The sequence below is a fragment of the Marmota marmota genome, unplaced genomic scaffold (assembly GCF_001458135.2).
Source record: "Marmota marmota marmota unplaced genomic scaffold, marMar, whole genome shotgun sequence".
NCBI classification, from domain to species: Eukaryota; Metazoa; Chordata; class Mammalia; order Rodentia; family Sciuridae; genus Marmota; species Marmota marmota.
In genome coordinates, this window is record NW_026000185.1 from 24,765,286 (window position 1) to 24,784,835 (window position 19,550).

The following is a 19,550-nucleotide window of genomic DNA, read 5'->3' on the forward strand; positions in this document are numbered from 1 at the left end:
GGGACCCTGACTAGGCCCTAAACAACAGAACAAAAAGCTCTAAAGAACTAACCATGATAATGTATAAGACATAATGGAAAAAAGGTCTTAAACTTTAAGACCTCTGTATGTGTTACTGAAGTGACCACAGCAAATTACTCAATTTCTCTAAGCCTCTATTTCCTCAGCTACATAACACTATATCAGCACCTTACAAAATGACTTCATTTTTTTTCTTTTAATAGAGACAAGGCTTATCAAAATTGCTAAGGCTGGCCTCCAACTTGCAATCCTCCTGACTCAGCCTCTCTAACTACTGAAATTACAGTGTGTGTCACACCACGCCTGGCTAACAGAATGATTTTAGAAAATCAGTGCATTTTGCTAAATGCCTGACAATTACAAGGTACTCAATAAATAGTTCAGTACCTAGAATTGTTACTTAGGGTATTCCAACTGCAAAGCTCAAGTCTGGGTAAAATTTATTTGTGGAATATGCCAAAGGAGGAGGGAAAAAAAGGTGGAATAGTAGCAGAGAGAACCTGAATGGATTTTCTTTCCTATGTGGGAACTTCAGACAATAAGTAATTCTTGTTCTGGAGCAAGATGACTTTTATAAACCATTTCGTATAATAAGTGATATTGATATTCAAACAGAACTTACACTTCTATCCTCTTTAACTTTCATCTCCCTTAAGTATCAAAGCAACATTATGATTGCAGCTATATCAGTAATTATTATTTTATAAATAAAGAGGTAGTTCTAGAAAAATGAATGTACTTGTCCTATTCCAAGTAAGGGGGAAACCACTGGACATAATATAAAAAATGGGCTGGGATTGTGGATCAGGGGTAGAGCACTTGCCTCGCATGAGCGGGACCTGGGTTTGATCCTTAGCACCACATAAAAATAAAGGCATTGTGTTGTGTCCATCTACACCTAAAAAATAAATATTTTTTTTAAATGAACATAAGGCGACTCTGGAGGATGGAAAAGAGACAGGACTGCTATGGACATTATATTCAAGGTACTTTTGTTCTTTTGGCATGATATAATCCAGATTAAGCACCAGAGAAGCTGAAAACCCAGAAAACCTGTGGAACAAATTAAAAAAAAAAAAAAAAAAAACTCACAAAAGCCTTGGGACTGTAGTCAAAATACTAGGAAAGAGGCAAGCAACAAGACAAAAATCTTTATTCTACCAAAGTCACAAGTCTCTGATAAACTATAAACTCAACCCCCACCAAGCCAAGCCAAATGAGAAGTCTAGACTATACCTAGGATCAGTACTTCTACCCACCACCTTCCACTCTCAGGGTAATGTCACAGAAGTCTGAATGGGGAGCCAAGACTGCCATCTCTAACTAGAAGTAACAAGGTTCCTCAAATCCACCACACTATGTCAGTGGAGTCTGGACTTCCACCCCAACCAGTGCTGTCAACAAATGAATGGATAAACAAATCCTGGCACAAGCTTAAAAACAAACAAAGTTTTAATACATACCGTAACAAGCATTTACTAGAACACTAAGTGAAATAAGATAGATGCAAAAGGATAAAAAGACAAATTTAGAGAAACAGAATAGATTTGGAAGCTTCCCAGGGGCTGAAGGAAGAAGGGGAATTATTGTTTAATGGATATGAAGTTCCTGTTTGGGCAGATGAGACAATTCAGCAAATAGGGATGATAGTTAAACATCTTTGTGAATGTGATGGAACTGGAGCATATCTTCTAAAATGATTAAAATGGCCAGGCGTATTGGCGCGTGCCTATAATCCCAGTGGCGCAGGGGGCTGAGGAAGGAGGATCATGAATTCAAATCCAGCCTCAGCAAAGGTGAGGTGCTCTAAGCAACTCAGTGAGATCCTGTCTCTAAATAAAATACAAAATAGCACTGGGGATGTGACTCAGTAGTCAAGTGGCCCTGAGTTCAATCCTGGGTAACCCCCCCCCCAACAACAACAAAAAAAAAGATTAAAATGGTAAACTGTGTATAGAATTTTTCCAAGTAATAAAAATCTTAAAGTATATATAATAATATTATGGGTCAGGCTGTATGGGCAATGACAAACTGACTCCATTTTACCCTGAGACTCCATGTCATATAAGAAATGCTTATCCCAATAAGAATTGTAATGCATTCCGCTGTTATATATAAATAAAAATGAATGAATAGATAGGTAGGTAGATAGGTAGGTAGGTAGGTAGGTAGGTAGGTAGATAGATAGATAGATAAGAAATGCTTATCCCATGGGAACACCCTGCCTCTGTACCTATCAATAGTTGCTTAGCACAGCATGTTTGGCAACACAAAATGGCAATTCTTATACAATGTAACCTTGTCAGAAATTGACCCTGTAGTTGTTAGTAACCATTCTTTGATTTATACTCAATTAGGGTCATTTTGGCCCACTTGCCTTCTGCTTATGATTATGGAAAGTCCCATGGAAAATACCAAATGTACCCAAAATGAAAATATAATGGACAATGCATTGTTTCTCTGAAGGCTTAATTTAGCTAGTGTACCCCTGCTTACTTGATTGCTGTTATGCCAACATGGATGCAGTTTTTGCCTTTAAATACCATGAAAGGCTCACGCTCGTGGCTGTTCCTTGCAGAAGCAATTCTGGGTCACAGGGAGCAGTCACTCTGGCAGCTAAATAAAGACTCTCCAATTTAGACAAAATGGACTTGAAACATTTTCTGAGTGGTCTGCCCCATAATAATAAAACTACAAATATTAAGAGTTGGGATAAAATGAACAGAACCTCAGGGTCATATGGGACTATGACAAGAGATCTCATTTTCTTATCTTTTAAGTACCAGAAGCAGACAAGAGAGACACTTAATTTTCTAAATTATATTTGACAACTAAAGAAAATTTTGTATCTTTACATTGTAACTCTGTACAGATGAAAACATTTTAAATAAAAAGCATAGAGATCAGCAAGCAATGAAACTGTCCCCATTGTAGAGAAGATTATCATTTGCATATAAAATCCCAAGAAATTAACTGAAAAACATATAGAAGGGTGTTCTACTAAGTCAAAGGTGAAATATCAACACACAAAAATGATTTTCAATATGCTAATAAGGAACATGTGGAAAACAAAATTAAAATCACAACATCATTATAATGGCTCAGAAAAAGTAAAATAATTAGGGACAAAATCTAACAAAATACATACAGGACTTGCACACTAAAAAGTACAGAGTGCTTATTAAAGATCATTTTAAAAAGGGAGAGGCATACAGTGTTCATGGATTGGAAGGCTCAATAAATCTAAAATGTTGACATTCCCAAAACTGATATTCAGATTTAACCTAATTCCTACCAAAATCCAAAGACTGTTATAGATGTAGACAAGGCTATTCTAAAACTCATATGGAAAGACAGCTTTACATGGAAAAGAACCAAGATAGCAGTGGGAGGAATCACTGCATAATTTCACAATTTATTCTACAGATATAATAATTAATAGTAACGATGAAAAGACAACTATAAATATGTTAGAGAACTGAGAAAGAGATCCACACAAATGAAACCAATTTTTATAAAACTACAAAAGCAAATCAATGGAGAGAGAAAGTTCTTTAAGTAAATAGTGCTAGAATAACTAATTCAATATTCATAGGCAAAAAAATGCTAAAAAAAATTATTTTCAGTATGCTAACAACAATCAAATCTCATAGTTTATACAAAACTTAATTCCAAATAGGCCCCAAATTTAAATGTGAAGTTGAAATTATAGAAGTTTAAGACGAACATATAGGAGCAAATCTTCAGTATCACAGGTTTGGTGAAGAGATTTAGACATGACACCAAAAACGAAATCCCTTTTTTTAATGCTGATAAATTTGACTTCATCAAAATTTAAAACTTTTGCTCTGTAAAGGACACAAATTAAGAGAAAGAACCAACACAAAGTACTCATATATAGAATATATAAAGAATATTGAAAACTTAACAGTAAAACGCAAATAATCCCAAAAATGTGGGCAAAAGACATTTATGGACATTTCACCAAAAAAGATACACACATGACAAATGAGCATATAGGTATGCAATATCCCAAGCCATTAGGGAAATGTGAATTAATCACAATAAGATATCAGAATAAAAGAATAAAAACATTACAAAATCCCAGGAGCTGGGGGTATACCTCAATGGTAGCATATTTGCCTAGCATGTACAAGAACCCAGGTTCAATACCCAACACTGCAAAAAATGAAGAGAGAAAATTGCTTGGCAAGGATTCCGAGAAACTGATTCTCTCATATACTTCTGCAAGGAATATATAGTAATAGTCACTCTGGAAAAGTTTAGTACTTTCTAAAAGTTACACATATACTTATCATTAAGACCCAGAAAAAGCAATTCTAGATACTTATCCCATTAAAAAATAATAATAATAAAAACTATGTCCATACAAAGCAGGGGATTTTTCATAAGATACCAGCTTAATTTCTTTTCTTTCTTTCTTTTCTTTTCTGGAGACTGAGCCTAGGGGTGTTAACCATTAAGCCACATCCCCAGCCCTTTTTATTTTTTGAGACAGGGGCTCACTAAATTGATTAGGGCCTCCCCAAGATGCTGAGGCTGGCTTTGAACTCTAGATCTTCCTGCCTTAGTTTAATCCCCTAAACTGCTGGGATTAGAGGTGCCACTACACCCCCATTCCCACTAGCAGCTTGATTTCTAATAGCCCCAAAGTGAAAACAACCAAAATGTCTCTCAGTTAAGTGTCATGGTTCAGATATGAAATGTCCCCCTGAAGCTCTTGTGTCAATGCAGGAATGTTCACAGGTAAAAGTAATAGATTATGAGAGCAGGAACCTAATCAGTGAATTAATCCATTTGATGAATTAATAATTTAAAGAACTAGCATACTAGGTAGTAACTGTAGGCAGGTGGGACATGGTAGAGAAAATAGGTCACTGGGGCATGCCCTGGAGGGATTTATCTTAGGCAGCCTCCACCTCCTATGCTTCCCAACAACGTGTTGTTCCGCCATGATGCTCAGTCACAGAGGTGAGTACCAATTTAGCTTTGTGACCAAGGATCAAACCTCTGAAACCATGAGCCAAAATATACTTTTCCTCCTGGAAGTTGTTTCTGAGTATTTTAGTCACAGAGATGAAAAGCTGACTATCATTACTAAATAATAAAAAGGAATCAACTATTGGTAGAAGCACTAACTTTGATGAATCTCAAAGGCATTATACTGAGTAAAACAGTCAGTCTTTCAACCCCCAACATCAGCACCTCCTCCACAAGCAAACATGATCTTCAAAGGCCACATACTATGTTTCATCTACAATAATATTTTTGGTATTTATAGAATAAAATATAATTTATATTTATAAATAAACATGCAATGATTTGTGTGGTAATTTCTGAAAAAAAAATTATAAAGATAAAAAGCAGATTAGTAGTTGCCAGGAATTAAGGACAGTGGAGGAGAAGAAAAAGAGAAGAAAGATACTTACTATGAAGGGAAGCACCAGGGAGATCTTGGTAGACTAATTAATTCTACACCTTAACTGCAGTGGCAGTTACACAAATCTACCCGTGACTGAATATGCACATTCATCACACTAGGTAAAGAGCATCCTGAGTTTCTCTATACTATCTTTATTACCTCTTGTAAATCTGCAATTATTTCAAAATTCAAAATAAAAACTAAATTCAAAAAGCCTACACAAGTTGTCCAAAGTCACAAAACAAGGATGCTACAGCTCCTGAAGCACGGTTAATTGGCACTCAGGTTCTTCTTCTTAAGATTATTTAATAAGTTAAGTCAACAGTGTAGAAAAGGAGAGGGGTCCACTTCCAATGTAAACATAAAAGTCAAATAAAATAGGCTAACTCATTTTTGCACACAATTAAACATTACTCATTCCAGATATATGATTTATCTAATACTCCTTCCCTAGACAGTCTTAAGGGAAAAAAAGGAGGGAGAAATAGAACTTGTATTTAACAGAATGCTTCAAAGTGAAAGAAAAATGTAATTCAATAAATATTGCTTAGGATACTGCACACAGAGCAGAGTCCAATAATGATAGGTTTACCTGGGAGCACTCTAATTCATATGGCTCTGGTTACAGATGTTCCCTAGGTACCTGGGGTTGTTACTGCACTTCGGAGGGCATGGGTATCAGGTAAGATGATACATGTATGCCCACACGCTCTCACATGCACACACCCTTGTATAGTCACAAGCCTTTAAAACAGAACAAACATTTAATTCTCTTGTAAAACAGATGAATGTGTTATAATTTACTAGCAGCTGCTGGCAGTAAGCTCTACTCTCATATTCCTATTAAGCAAGCTGTGTAGCAGATTTATTAAAAGCTCAGATACATCAAAACAAATGACTGAGACAACATTACAGTACTATTTACAACTCCTTAATGGGGTGTGAGTAGGGGCAATACAGTATAGACTGTAACTGGCTTCACTGCTTAAGAAGGAACTCTTCCCTTGGATTGGAGCTGCCACTCTCAGGCAAAAATACCCAAACCAAGGGCAATGAAGGGGGAACCGGGGCACCTGTCACTTATACCAAACCACAGGATCTATAACAAAATTCTGAGAATCCATAATGGCTTATAGATGGCTGCTCCTTTTCTTCCTTGCCTCATTTTCTCTGTCGGTAAAATCAAAGCCACCTTCACACTTCCACTCTCCAAAATAAATCACTGGGAGGAGAAAGGTCCTTAGATTAAAAAGGGAAAGAACAAGGAAGAGGGAAAAAGGATCACTTGGGACTTGGGTGAAAACAGGGCAGGGGCAGAGCTATTTCAAATGCTAGAAATAAAGTGCTCTGTTGGGCCTCTGCAAGTTCAGAGTCCACAACTTCTGTGTCCACATCCTTCATCTGTGGCTCCCTCGTCACTCTCACATTCAGTTATCTTTTGCTCAGCTTTCTGTTGTGCTTCTCACAAAATACAGAGAAAAGTCCTTTTTATTAAATGCAAATTTTCTTTTTTATTGATTTTATTTTTTAAATATGACAGCAGAATGCATTACAATTCTTATTACACATATAGAGCACAATTTTTCATCTTTGTATATAAAGTATGTTCACATCAATTCATATCTTTATACATGTACTTTGTTTTTGTTTTTTTGCATTACAATTATTATTACACATAATACCACAATTTTTTATATCTCTGTATATAAAGTAGGTTGACACCCAATTTGTGTCTTCATACATGTACTTTGGATAATGATGTCCATCACATTCTACCATCCTTGATAATCCCCTGCCTCCTTCCTTTCCCTCACTCCCCTCTGCCCTATCTAGAATTCATCTATTCCTCCCATGTTCCCCTTCCCTATCCCACTATGAGTCAGCCTCCTTATATCAGAGGAAATATTCCACATTTGTTTTTTGGGGGAGATTGGCTAACTTCACTTAGCATTATCTTTTCCAACACCATCCCATTTACCTGAAAATGCCATGATTTCATTCTCTTTTATTGCTGAGTAATATTCCATTGTGTATATATACCACATTTTTTTTATCCATTCATCCACTGAAGGGCTAGGTTGACTCCACAGTTTAGCTATTGTGAATTGTGCTGCTATAAACACTGATGTGGTTGTGTCCCTGTAGTATGCTGTTTTTAAGTCCTTTGGGTATAGTCTGAGGAGAGGGATAGCTGGGTCAAATGGTGATTCCATTCCCAGATTTCCAAGGAATCTCCATACTGCTTTCCCTATTGGCTGCACCAATTTACAGTCCCACCAGCAATGTATGAGTATACCTTTTACCCCACATCCTCACCAACACTTATCCGTTGTTTGTATTCTTGATAGCTGACATTCTGACTAGAGTGAAATGAGTAGTTTTAATTCCAATCTCTTAGACCACAGTATAAAAATAAACTCATACATTCTCATTTCTGGGGCTCTACCCTTTTGTACAATAAATTTGAAGGAGTTAAAAAAATGTCAGGGAAGTGAATAGAATAAAGAAGACAAAGTAGATCCTTAAGAAATGCAGTATTAGTACTGAGCCCAAGGTGGAACCAAGTATGTTACACTCTGAACTCATCACATGTAGAATGAAATGCAAAGTGTTCACCACAACCTACAACGAATCACAAAATCTACTGGGAAGCAAAAATTTCAGACACAGTTTTCACATGGCTTGGTGAACTCAGGACACTAGGTCTGCTGCTCTCTGAATCCCTAACACTCAGTGTGATGACTTAAAGACTGAATAAATGAATAAAGAATGAACGGATAAGTTCTTGTTTTAAGGTTCTAATACTTTATAACTTTTCATCTCTACATAGTATACTCTAATCAGGCAATAATATTCTAAAGCAACTATATAAACAACTAGTCAGGGAAAGAAGAAGAAATTAAAAATAAGTTATGCTGCAGGATTAAGAGCTTAAACTTTGTCCTGCAATTGCCTAGATTCTAGTCCTGTCTTGACTATTAGATGATATTGCTCGAATTACTCAATTTGTGCCAGGCATGTTGGTAAGTGCCTGTAATCCCAGCTTCTCAGGAAGCTAAGGCAGAGGGATCTCAAGTTCAAGGCCATCCTGGGCAACTTAGTAAGGCATTATCCCAAAATAAATTGTTTTAAAAAACACTGAGGATATAGCTCAGTGGCAGACTGCTTGCCTAATTTGCCTAGGGCACTAGGTTCAATCGCTAGTACTGCTTGATTGATTAATAGACAAGATAGACAGACAGATGATTCCTCTCTATCCTTTTGTCATCTGTAAAATGGGAATTAACAAAGCCTAGATCAGAAAGAATCCATGGGGGATTAAATGAAAGAATACCTATAAAGCAGTGAATGCTCAAAAGGTATTAGTATTTGTTATCAGTGTGGATTCTGGGCCTGCTGCCAGGCACAGATTAAAGGAAGAGGTGTTTGACTAAAGGAAGAACATGACAAAATGTCTAAAGATGCAAGTCTCTAAAAGTCAAATGCTATTCTTGGTCTGGGGATGTGGCTCAAGCGGTAGCGCACTCGCCTGGCATGCGTGTGACCCAGGGTTCGATCCTCAGCACCACATACAAAACAAAGATGTTGTGTCCGCCGATAACTAAAAAATAAATATTAAAAAAAAAAAATTAGGGGCTGGGATTGTGGCTCAGCGGTAGAGTGCTCGCCTCACACAGGCAGTACCCAGGTTTGATTCTCAGCACCACATACAAATAAAGGCATTGTGTTGTTTCCATCTACACCTAAAAAATAAATAAATATTTAAAAAATTAACTTCTTAGAAGGGCTGAATTGTAGCTCATTGTTTGTAAAGCATTCCTGGGTTCAATCCCCATGCTGGAGGCCAGCCTGGGCAACTTAGGGAGACCCTTTCGCAAAATAAAAGTTGTTAAAAAGATCTGGGGACATATCTCAGTGGTAAAGTACACCTGGGCAATTCCCACTAACCCCCACCCTGGGCAATGTTTTTCTCAGCTGACTGCAAAACAAAAAAAAGTAATGCAATTAAGAGAGGTTACAGTCCAGAATAATCATGAGTTGTCAGCTATGGTTTTATCTGTATGCTTTCCCTAGACCATACTTAACACTGGCAAGCTTTGTGAAAAACAGCATGCCTGGAAGCAAAATGTATGTTGAATATGATAACAAAAGACACTGACCAGGCTAGATTTGTGACACAGTGGTAGAGCACTTGCCTAGCATGTGTGAGGCACAAGGTTCAATCTTCAGCACCACATACAAATAAAGAAATAAAATAAAGTTTTTTTAAAAAAACTTTTTTTTAAAGTCACTGATCAAAAATAAAACAACAAAAAAAATCATAACACTTGAGAGTAAGGCGGGCCATGGTGGCACACACCTGTAATCCCAGCAGCTCTGGAGGGTGAGACAGGAGAATCTCAAATTCAAAGCCAGCCTCAGCAACTGCAAGGCCCTAAGCAACTCAGTGAGACCCTGTGTCTAAATAAAATACAAAATAGGGCTGGGGATGTGGCTCAGTGGCCAAGTGCCCCTGAGTTTATTCCCCAGTTCCAAAGGAAGGAAGGAAGGAAGGAAGGAAGGAAGGGAGGGAGAGAGGGAGGGAAGGAGAGGGAGGGAAGGAAAGCGAGAAAGAGACCCCTTGAGAGTAAGAGATGATAAGGAGTTCATTTAATGTAAATCCACATTCTGTCAGGAAGCAACAGGACCCAGAATAGTGAAGCTCCTCACCAAGGGGCGCTTAAAGCCATTCTATGTCTTTTGTATTTTATTTTTGGGAAAGAGGCATACTGGAGATAGAAACCAAGGACACTTTACCACTGAGTTATTATATCCATAACCCTTTAAAAACTTTTTATTTTATTTTTTTTAAATATTTATTTTTTTAGTTGTAGTTGGACACAATACCTTTACTTTAATGTGATGCTGAGGATCAAACCGAACCCAGGGCCTCTCACGTGCTAGGCAAGCGCTCTACCGCTGAGCCACTACCCCAGCCCTAAAACTTATTTATTTATATATCTACTTATTTATTTATTTTGCAGACAGGGTCTTGCTATGCTGCTGAGACCCGCCTGGAAATTGCAATCCTCCTGCATCAGTCTCCGAAGTCACCGAGATTACCAGCATGTACCATCCCACCCAGCATGTGTCATATATTTTTATCTCAAGTGCCTACCAAAACTGAACTGTCCACAATTACTGTCAGAACAGAACTACAGTATGAATCCCAGGAGGTGTGTGATGGAAATTCAGGAGAGGAAGGTTCACAGAAGAAGGAACATGAAAGTTCTGGACAAACAGCTCAATCCAATTCTATCCAGGTTTAGCACAGGCCATGCTATCTGGTGCTCACTCACTAAACACATCTTTAGGGAACTGGATCCTCCTTTCACTTATAAAACTTCTTACTGCCATGATTTCTCTATGAAGAGATCAAAATCACTAACTCTCCTTTTCCAGACTTATCTGACTCCTTCCATTATAATTATTTGTAAAACACAGCATGCAGTAAGTACCAGGAAGACAAGACTTTTCTAGCATCTTCATTCCACACTCAGCAGCTCCCACAAATGCATCAAGTATGACAGGGCAAAGCCCTTTCCCTCAATTTTTGGTTAATAATAGAGCCCTGAGTTTGCAGAAACCAAACATGAGCACTCAGTTAATCAAGGTCACCTTGACTCTGTTCATCACTGATAAGGATAGTGAGTCTGAGGGTAGAAGCCTAATCTGCTTAATGAGACTTAAGGGCAAATGTTCTACAGACTTCAGCAGGGGAGGGAGGCTGAGGCAGATCTTCCCCCTAACAAGAGAAAAACAAGAACCAGGAAGATCTTTTGCTCCTGGCATCCTTCCTTGTTTGAATGCCATGAAGACATTATTCTTGGAACAATAACAGCCATCCATCTTACAACCAACAGTTCACAAGCCTGAGGGTAAAATGTAACACACTATATAAATGGCAGAGGGGGAAAGGAATGAACATAGCTTAAAACTTTGAGCCTCTGAAATCAACCGTGGGACCCCCTCTATTCCTGACTTCTTGTCATGATACTGGCTTTCCCATTACTTAAAACTGAAAGCATCTGTGCTCATTCCCCAGATCCTATTTTGTCCATTTCACAGATTGGGGAAAATGAATTACTAGTGATTTAAATAACCTGAAAGGACAGAGAGGTCACTGTTCACAAGACATGATGTTAGGTAATATGTGGCATAATTCAGGGTCAAATGGAAGCAGAGTGGAAGAATTAAGACTCCCAAGTGCCAGGGCTAAGATCTACTCCCAAGACTAAAGTAATTCAAACATTCCAGCATGCTCCAAGAAACATCAGATCTGCAGCACTGAAGTCCCAGGGGTACAGCTTGCGTTCTTGAAAACCCTGAGTATTTCACTTAGCCAAATATTATGCTTCTGCTTTTTAAATATTTCCATTTAAATGTAGATTTTGACCTTCTCTCCAATGAAATATTAATATGAGTATAAAATATATATTATTCATCATCTGAGAGAGGGTCTCTTTCCAGTGTCTGTCATGTTTCCTCTCTGCTGTCTTGGGATGACTTCTGAAAACCATGACAGTTTTATCTGCTAAACCCATCTGTACCAAATACTTCACTGACTGACTAAAAGCTCTAAGACCACTTCCTCCTCAGGCACATTTTGGGTTTATCTGTGCATATCTGTTTAATTTCTCTCATTCAGTTAGTAAGATTATACTGATACATTTCTGATACATTCCTTACAGCAATAACAATTAACTATTGGGTCTCCAGCAAAACAATACAGGGCCAAGGCTAATTTTATTTGAAATATCTCCTTTCCTAAATAAATAGCCTATATTAAGATTAACTGGGGTTCTTATTTCTAATAACTGCAGTCCATTAAGTAGAATGGGGGATTTTTTTTAAATCACAAATGTTATACTCATTAGTTTTATCATCTTAAATTAGCAAATGATGACTAGCGGATTAAGTAGTGCACCAAGGATTGGCCAATATGTGTAGTGTATTTTCCCCTATTCATTTCTCTCATGCTTAATCACTCAAACAAGGGGGAAAAAAAATATATATATATATATATANTATATATATATATATATATATATATATATATATATATATTAAACAAACCACATCCAAAACAAAACTATCTTAGCACTAACTGCTGAAACAAAGAGAAGATGGCACTCAATAGTTTGAGGACTTGCTTATGAACTGTCATGTAAATTACCTCACCTCTCAATCTCAGATTCCTCATGTCTAAAATGGACACAAGTGGTGCTGCAAATACTGATTGATTACTTTTTGAGCTAAGTCATCGGAATCTACCCTCAATGATAAAGGAAATAACTCAGAAAGCTGCCTCTGTAAAAGAATCTGAAATATTAACATCCCACCTATCACCTTCAACTGGTCACTCCACAAATGCCTCAAGTCACTGCTGTGTCCTGGATCATCACCACACATTCTTTTAATTCATCTAATCAATGCTTTTGCCCATTCAACAAATATTTGAACCACAATTACCATTTTCTGGTACTGTATCAAGTATTTAGTGTTGAACAATACAAACGTTTCCTGTTCTAGTGGGTTTATAATCTTCTCTAACAGATTTCCTAAACTTTGACCTCTTACAGACACCTATATTGATGAAGAATTCTGCCCTAAAAACAATCCCCTGTATAACACCCCCCCATCTTCATTATTCTTCATTTCAGCACAAACGCCCCTCCACTAGGTCTGAACCCATGAACCCATTTGATTTGGTTCACTTCATAACATATTATCACTTAACATTCCTTATTTAATTCATGTACAAAATATTTATTTACCATTTCTTTGAGGTCCACTGGAAGAGCTAAAGGCCAACAGTGCTATTCCAACCACCTTTCCTCTAGGACTGGATCACATCTTGAATCCCAGTTTCATCTTATCCTAGTCAGAAAGCCCAGAGTCCCCTGCACAGAATGTGAGAAGGGTACCAAATGTAGCCAGCTACCCAAACTCTGCATGGACATCATCCTGCCACCTGACATATCCTCCATTATCAACCTACACACAGAGCAATATTAATCTCAGGTCCCCACCATTTTTTTTCCCCCTTTTTGAACCAGGGATTGAATCCAGAGGTGCTTAACCACCAAGCCACATTCCCCAGCCCTTTTTTTATATTTTCATTTAGAGACAGGCTCTCACTGATTTGCTTTGGCCCTCACTAAATTGCTAAGGCTGGCTTTAAACTCCCGATCCTCCTGCCTTGGCTTCCCAAGCTGCTGGGATTACAGGTGTGAACCACTGCACCACTCCCAGCACCTACCAATTCTTGAATAAACTCTAGCCATTCTGCCTGGCTGTCCATGAAGTTTTATAGCTTTCTGAAGTCCTGAATTGGGACAGACAGCCAGTGAAGAATCAGCCATTGGGGATTCACAGCCATTTATCTGTTTTTGGTGATGCTACGATCATATGTTTAAGTCAAAACATCTGAATCAAGCCTGCTGCTGAGATCACAGGACTATAAGCTCAAACACTTAACATCATGGTTACTGACTAAAGGAAGAGTCCCATGGAAAAATATCCACCCCACTCAAATAGGAAAAATAAGGAATACTAACTGGTATTACCAGTGGTTTAGGATTGGAGAGTTTGAACAAAGCAAACTACTTCTGAAATACTTGCTTTGAAACTCCAACTCACATCACACACCACAAAGAGGAACAAAAGGACGCATCATTCCCTCTCACTCTTCTGTGATTAAAAAAAAAAATGAACTATGCACTTTAATCACTTACATCAAAATAAGCTACAGAAAACTCTTGGGTATTTCTAAAAACAATTCATCCTAAAGCTCCAAGGGAAATCCCAAAGAGGATGTTCTAAGCAATAACAGGCTCAGTATACACATGCTACTCTCAGGTATGTCCTCAGAAGAGAGCCACATTAATTGAAGCATGCTGACCTGGTGACATGTTTATTACAAAATCACATTCTCTAGTGCCAACATTGTTGGGAAAACATATAACGGCAGCAGCACCCCAGAGAAAAACCCCAACATGGCGCCTAACGACCCTCTTTCTCCTCTTTTTTTTTCCACTGGCGAGAAACGTTCCCGCCTGCGCCAATGTTCAAATCCTGTGGGTGGGAAACCTTAGCCCCAATAAGAATTAACTTCTTGGGCTCCGGAACTGACATATGGAAGAGCTTGCCAATAAACAGGTGACCTGTTATCTACCTCAGCCCTGCTACCTCTCCTTAGACCTATATAAACCCACAGCCTTTTGTAATAAAGCAAAACCTCTCCGGTGATTTGTGTCGTGTGGTGTCTCACATTCGTAGTGCAGTGCGGCATCTTACAAGCATTCCCATTCACTTTTGCCAACCTTTAAAGAAAATCCATTGAATTTTTAAATTTTATTTTTTTTAGTTGTAGTTGGACACAATACCTTTATTTTTATTTGTTTCTATTTTTATGTGGTGCTGAGGATCGAACCTAGTTCCTCGCATGTGCTAGGCAAGCGCTCTACAGCTGAGCCACAACCTTACCCCTCCACTGAATTTTTATCCGAATAATAATATTGAGATACCAACCAATTTCCATATAGAGTAGTCTTAACCTGCATTCAAGTTCCTAAATAAGAAATTCTAGACAATGCATCTTCAAACAGAAATGAATAAAATAAGCCAGAAAACTAAAAAATTACTTACAAACTTCTCTGTGAATCCATAGCTTTAATGAGTCAAGTTATTATCCAAAAGCTTAAGAATATATCCCACTATTCTTTAAGCTGAATCAATAACATAACTAAACCAAGATTTTGACTCTTTAAAATCACCACAAAACTCAACATTGTTTGTTTGTTTGTTTTTGGTACTGGGGATTGAACTCAGGGGGCACTCAACCACTGAGCCACATCCTGAGCCTTATTTTTTCTATTTAGAGACAGGGTCTCACTGAGTTGCTTACCACCTCGATGTTACTGAGGCTGGCTTTGAACTCAGCATCCTCTTGCCTCAGCCTTCCAAATTGCTGGGATTACAGGCATGCACCACCACACCTGGCTCAACATTTATTTTCTTAATCTCAGTAACCTGTAGGCTTCACAACGCTCGTCCTACTGGAACACTCAACAATTATGTGTTTTTCCTAAAGCACGTCCTCTTCAGGTATCAGATGTTTTATATTACCACTAAACAATGAAATGGCTATTAATAAACTCAAGGCTGCATGAGAGTCTTAATTTTATTTCAGAGCTCAATCTGAACAAAAGCAACAGACACTAATAAAACATGCCATTTAATTGAGAAATGCTTTTCAGAATACAAGATTTCTTTATGTTTCCTCAACAGACCTGCTCAGTAATACAAGATCAAAGTGTTATCCACAAAAACTTGAGTCAAAGAAGAATATTCAAGCTAGCAAAATGAAAAAACGCTTAGCAAAGTGGCCGTTTCTAAAAACACAACTGCTGGGTCTGGTCCATACAGTTTCTGTTGCAGTAGGTCTGAGGTGGAACCTGAGAATTGACACTTTTATTAAGTTCTCAAGTGGTACTGGTGGTCCAAGGTTTACACACTGAGAACCTCTGGCCCAGACCTACTTTCTCTCCCCCTACTCACCACCACCACCCCCAGCCTCCCTTCTTCTCTTCTCACTCTCTAAGCTCCTGGGCCTCAGACAGTGCACTCTTCTGACACACTTCCTTCACATACAAATCTGGATGCCCATGAGAAATAGAAGCTAAGCCCTTGATGCAGTTCCTCTTGCTTAAGGCCTGCTTTCCCTGAATATTTCCCCTACTATTTTACTTCTCCAACTATCTTTACAAAAGAAGAACATGTTTAATGGAGAAGAAATTTTCCTAAAAACTAGAGGGTTTTGTTGTTATTTTCATCCATAAATTTCAAAAGGAATATGAACCTCAGGTTCATTTTTTTTTTTAACCAAACTAGAATACCAACTAAACCAATTTTCATGCCTTTATTCTGTGACTTGGACACAGACAAAAAGACAACATTGCTCTAAAAGTTATTCTAACATCAAGTCACTTTCAACCTGTTTGACGAATGCATCTATGCCTACAGTCTGGAACCCTAAAAAGTGATCAAAACAATTCTACCAATGTTTATTGAGCTACAGCTACCTATGCTACAGAAATGGGAGTTCAAAGCTTCAGAGAAAACTAGATCATCTAGGGAGAGATGATCATTAGACATTATAAAATGCCCAAGTAAAACACAGTTCCTTTGAAATCGAAAGTTCAAAAATGTTTTACCTCCTGAATTTCCTCATACTGAGATTGGAAACTTAAAAATAAATAAGTAAAAATCAGAAATTACCACCTGGCTCTAGCAGCACCAAATAAACTGAAATTGATATCACAGCATAGGTAAATCAACATATGTGTATTGCCTGGCTTTTGTTTCTACAAATTGCAACCATTTCTGTAGGACTGACAAACAATCTAGCTGCTTCTCATCTATCTCATCAAACCATATTAAATCCATTTTCCTTTTTACATTGTTTGCTTATTTCTTATGTGGGTGGGCAGCAGGACCTGGCTCACAGGGATCTAAACAGGTGACTTGCTTGACTGTACAACAACTTGACAACAGAAACAATGCGACAGGCAATGAAAGCCAGCAATTCACTGTCCCCAAGATGGGTAGATCAGAATGCCAATACCATCCCAGAGGTTTTCAGTGACCCCTGGGGGAGGGGGGAGTATTCAGAATTTCAGGAAGGACTTTTTTCAGCACACACTGAATTCTGATTTCCCCCAGCAATGCTGCAAACCTACAATAATGCAGCTAATAGAATTTCAGCATTTGTTTGCATCCAGTAGGCACAAAAGCAACACATAATGGGACAGATACGACCAAAAGTAATCTGTTACCTATGATGACTTCAATTCTGGCAAGTAAATATTAATCTGAAGCTCATAACCCAAACTAAGCCAGGGTTTAAAACTAAACCCCATGATGGTTTTGCAGAAACCACAGCAAGGGCTGACTAAACATAATGCATGGTCAAAGCCCCTCCTACCCTACATAAACCACAGAAACTTCAGTTTTTGCTTTTGTATTTGGTTATGCTATCCATTAAATAAAGAAGAGTTCCAGAGCTAATATATATATATATGTGATGTAGTTCAGCCATTAAAACACTAGAATTCTGGTCCTGGACTCTTCCTGCCCAGCTTTGTGACTCCTGACAAGCTACAACATAGTGACATGACAGAAAAGCTAAGGTTCTAGGTGGAGTCAGATGTCCTGTGTGCAACTATGAGCTCTATCACTTGCCAGTTGTGTGGTCTGTAAACCTCTCTATGCCTCTCTTTTCTCGTCTGTGATATGAAAATAGTATTAATATCAACATCCAAATAAAGCAATTATGAGGACCAAACAAGGCAACACATAAAGCACCTTGAACACTGAGTGGCTGAGAAAGTGTTAGCACTATTGCTGCTTTCATTATCATCATCTTCCACTTTAGGCCTGTTTGTCTATAAAGTAAATATATGATTTCTATGTGATCTTCAAAGAGCTCCAGATTTATCGAACTTCATGTAAACTTCAAATACTGACCATTCAGTCTTCTCAAATGTACAAAATATAAAAGCTTGAAACACTGCCAGTTTCCATTCCAGTTATTTATATGTATCTATGAGCCTTATGAAACAAAGCAATCTATGCCATCAGTAGAGAAAATGAAAGAAGAAAATCTAGTTCAGAGCATAGGCTACAGGCAGAAGACTATCTGAAAGTGTCCTGTTCAATAAAGATCCTCAGCATAAATAACACAAGAGAATCTAAACATCCCAGGGAGGCTGGTTTGCAAATCTCCATTTTACACCAGATTTAACCAGTTCTAAGTTAAATGGAAAACATGTGTATTATTAATAAAAGGCTCAGTATCACTTTATTTCTTATGCTAAAGCACAATCCATGATGCAAGAAAGAGGCAAAAGCTTTTAAAATACACCATGTGGTTCCTTAACAAATATGATGTCTCTTGATGAACACTTCTCGGCTGGTGTCCTAGACAAATAAGCAAGAACACACAGCAAATTGCTACATGTGAATAACAAGCCCCCATTTTCTTCTCTGACACAAATGGCTCAGCAGTGACTCATGGCACGACTAGGAGGCAGAGAAAGGAGGGGCAGGCAGTTGCAGACTTCTCTCAGTGGGGCACTTAAGGGGATAATGAAACAGGAAGCAGCTGGAATCATCTTGGGCCTCCAGAGTAGCACAAAGAGAACAAAAGGTAACCAGGAGAGAGTCATGTAGATTCAAAGCCTTGTCCATATCAAGTTGTAGCTGTAACCCTGGGCAAATTAACCTCTCTGAGCATCTCCAAAATAAAGTTTAACTGTCTTCAAATGACTGTTATTTTAAGAAACAAAGAATTAATGACATGGATAGCTATCATTATTGATGATTTCTCAATTACCAAGACTGCCACACTTTGTACATTTGTTTCATGTAATCTTCATAATAACTCTATGGACCTGGATGATTACTACCACTGTCAGATAGAAAAGACTCACTCCTCAGTCCTCTTAGCCACCATCTCAGGCCAAATCTTGTCCTTATTTCATAAAGCCCTCCTTAACAATCCCAAGCACAGTCAATAAGGCCTCCTGTAGATCATCAAATAGCGTCCCATATATTATAGTAGTTAACACATTCTACACACTCACAAGAACAAAGATACCTAATATTTATTGTGTGTTAGACTGATCCACTGGTATTCTTGTCTGCTGCCCCCACTAGAATGAGCTCAAAGTAGGAAATGTGGGCAACTCAGAAGCTGTTGCCAATCTTCACTGCCAGACACACCAGAGTACTCCACACTTCTTTGGAGCAACGAGTGTTTTAATGTTTTTTCTAAGATTCCAAATATTCAGACTAATTGAGACAGAGCTCAAGTGTGCACAAAGTGAATGCAGGTTTCCTGAGCACCTATAGCAAGGTTCTTTGTCATTACCCCTAAGGAGCTTAGGCTGGTAATTTAGATCTCAATAGGTATAAACTGGAGTGATTTAACCATAAAAGAGTCTACCTTATACAAACAGATTAAATTGAGTGCTTTCAAATG

The 19,550-nt window shown here is 38.1% G+C and overlaps 1 protein-coding gene across 1 annotated transcript in view; it reads right to left on the minus strand.

Annotated features, from left to right (window-relative positions):
- The window catches only part of Auts2 (activator of transcription and developmental regulator AUTS2), a 1,115,816-nt gene that overhangs the window by 853,696 nt on the left and 242,570 nt on the right, over window positions 1-19,550 (minus strand).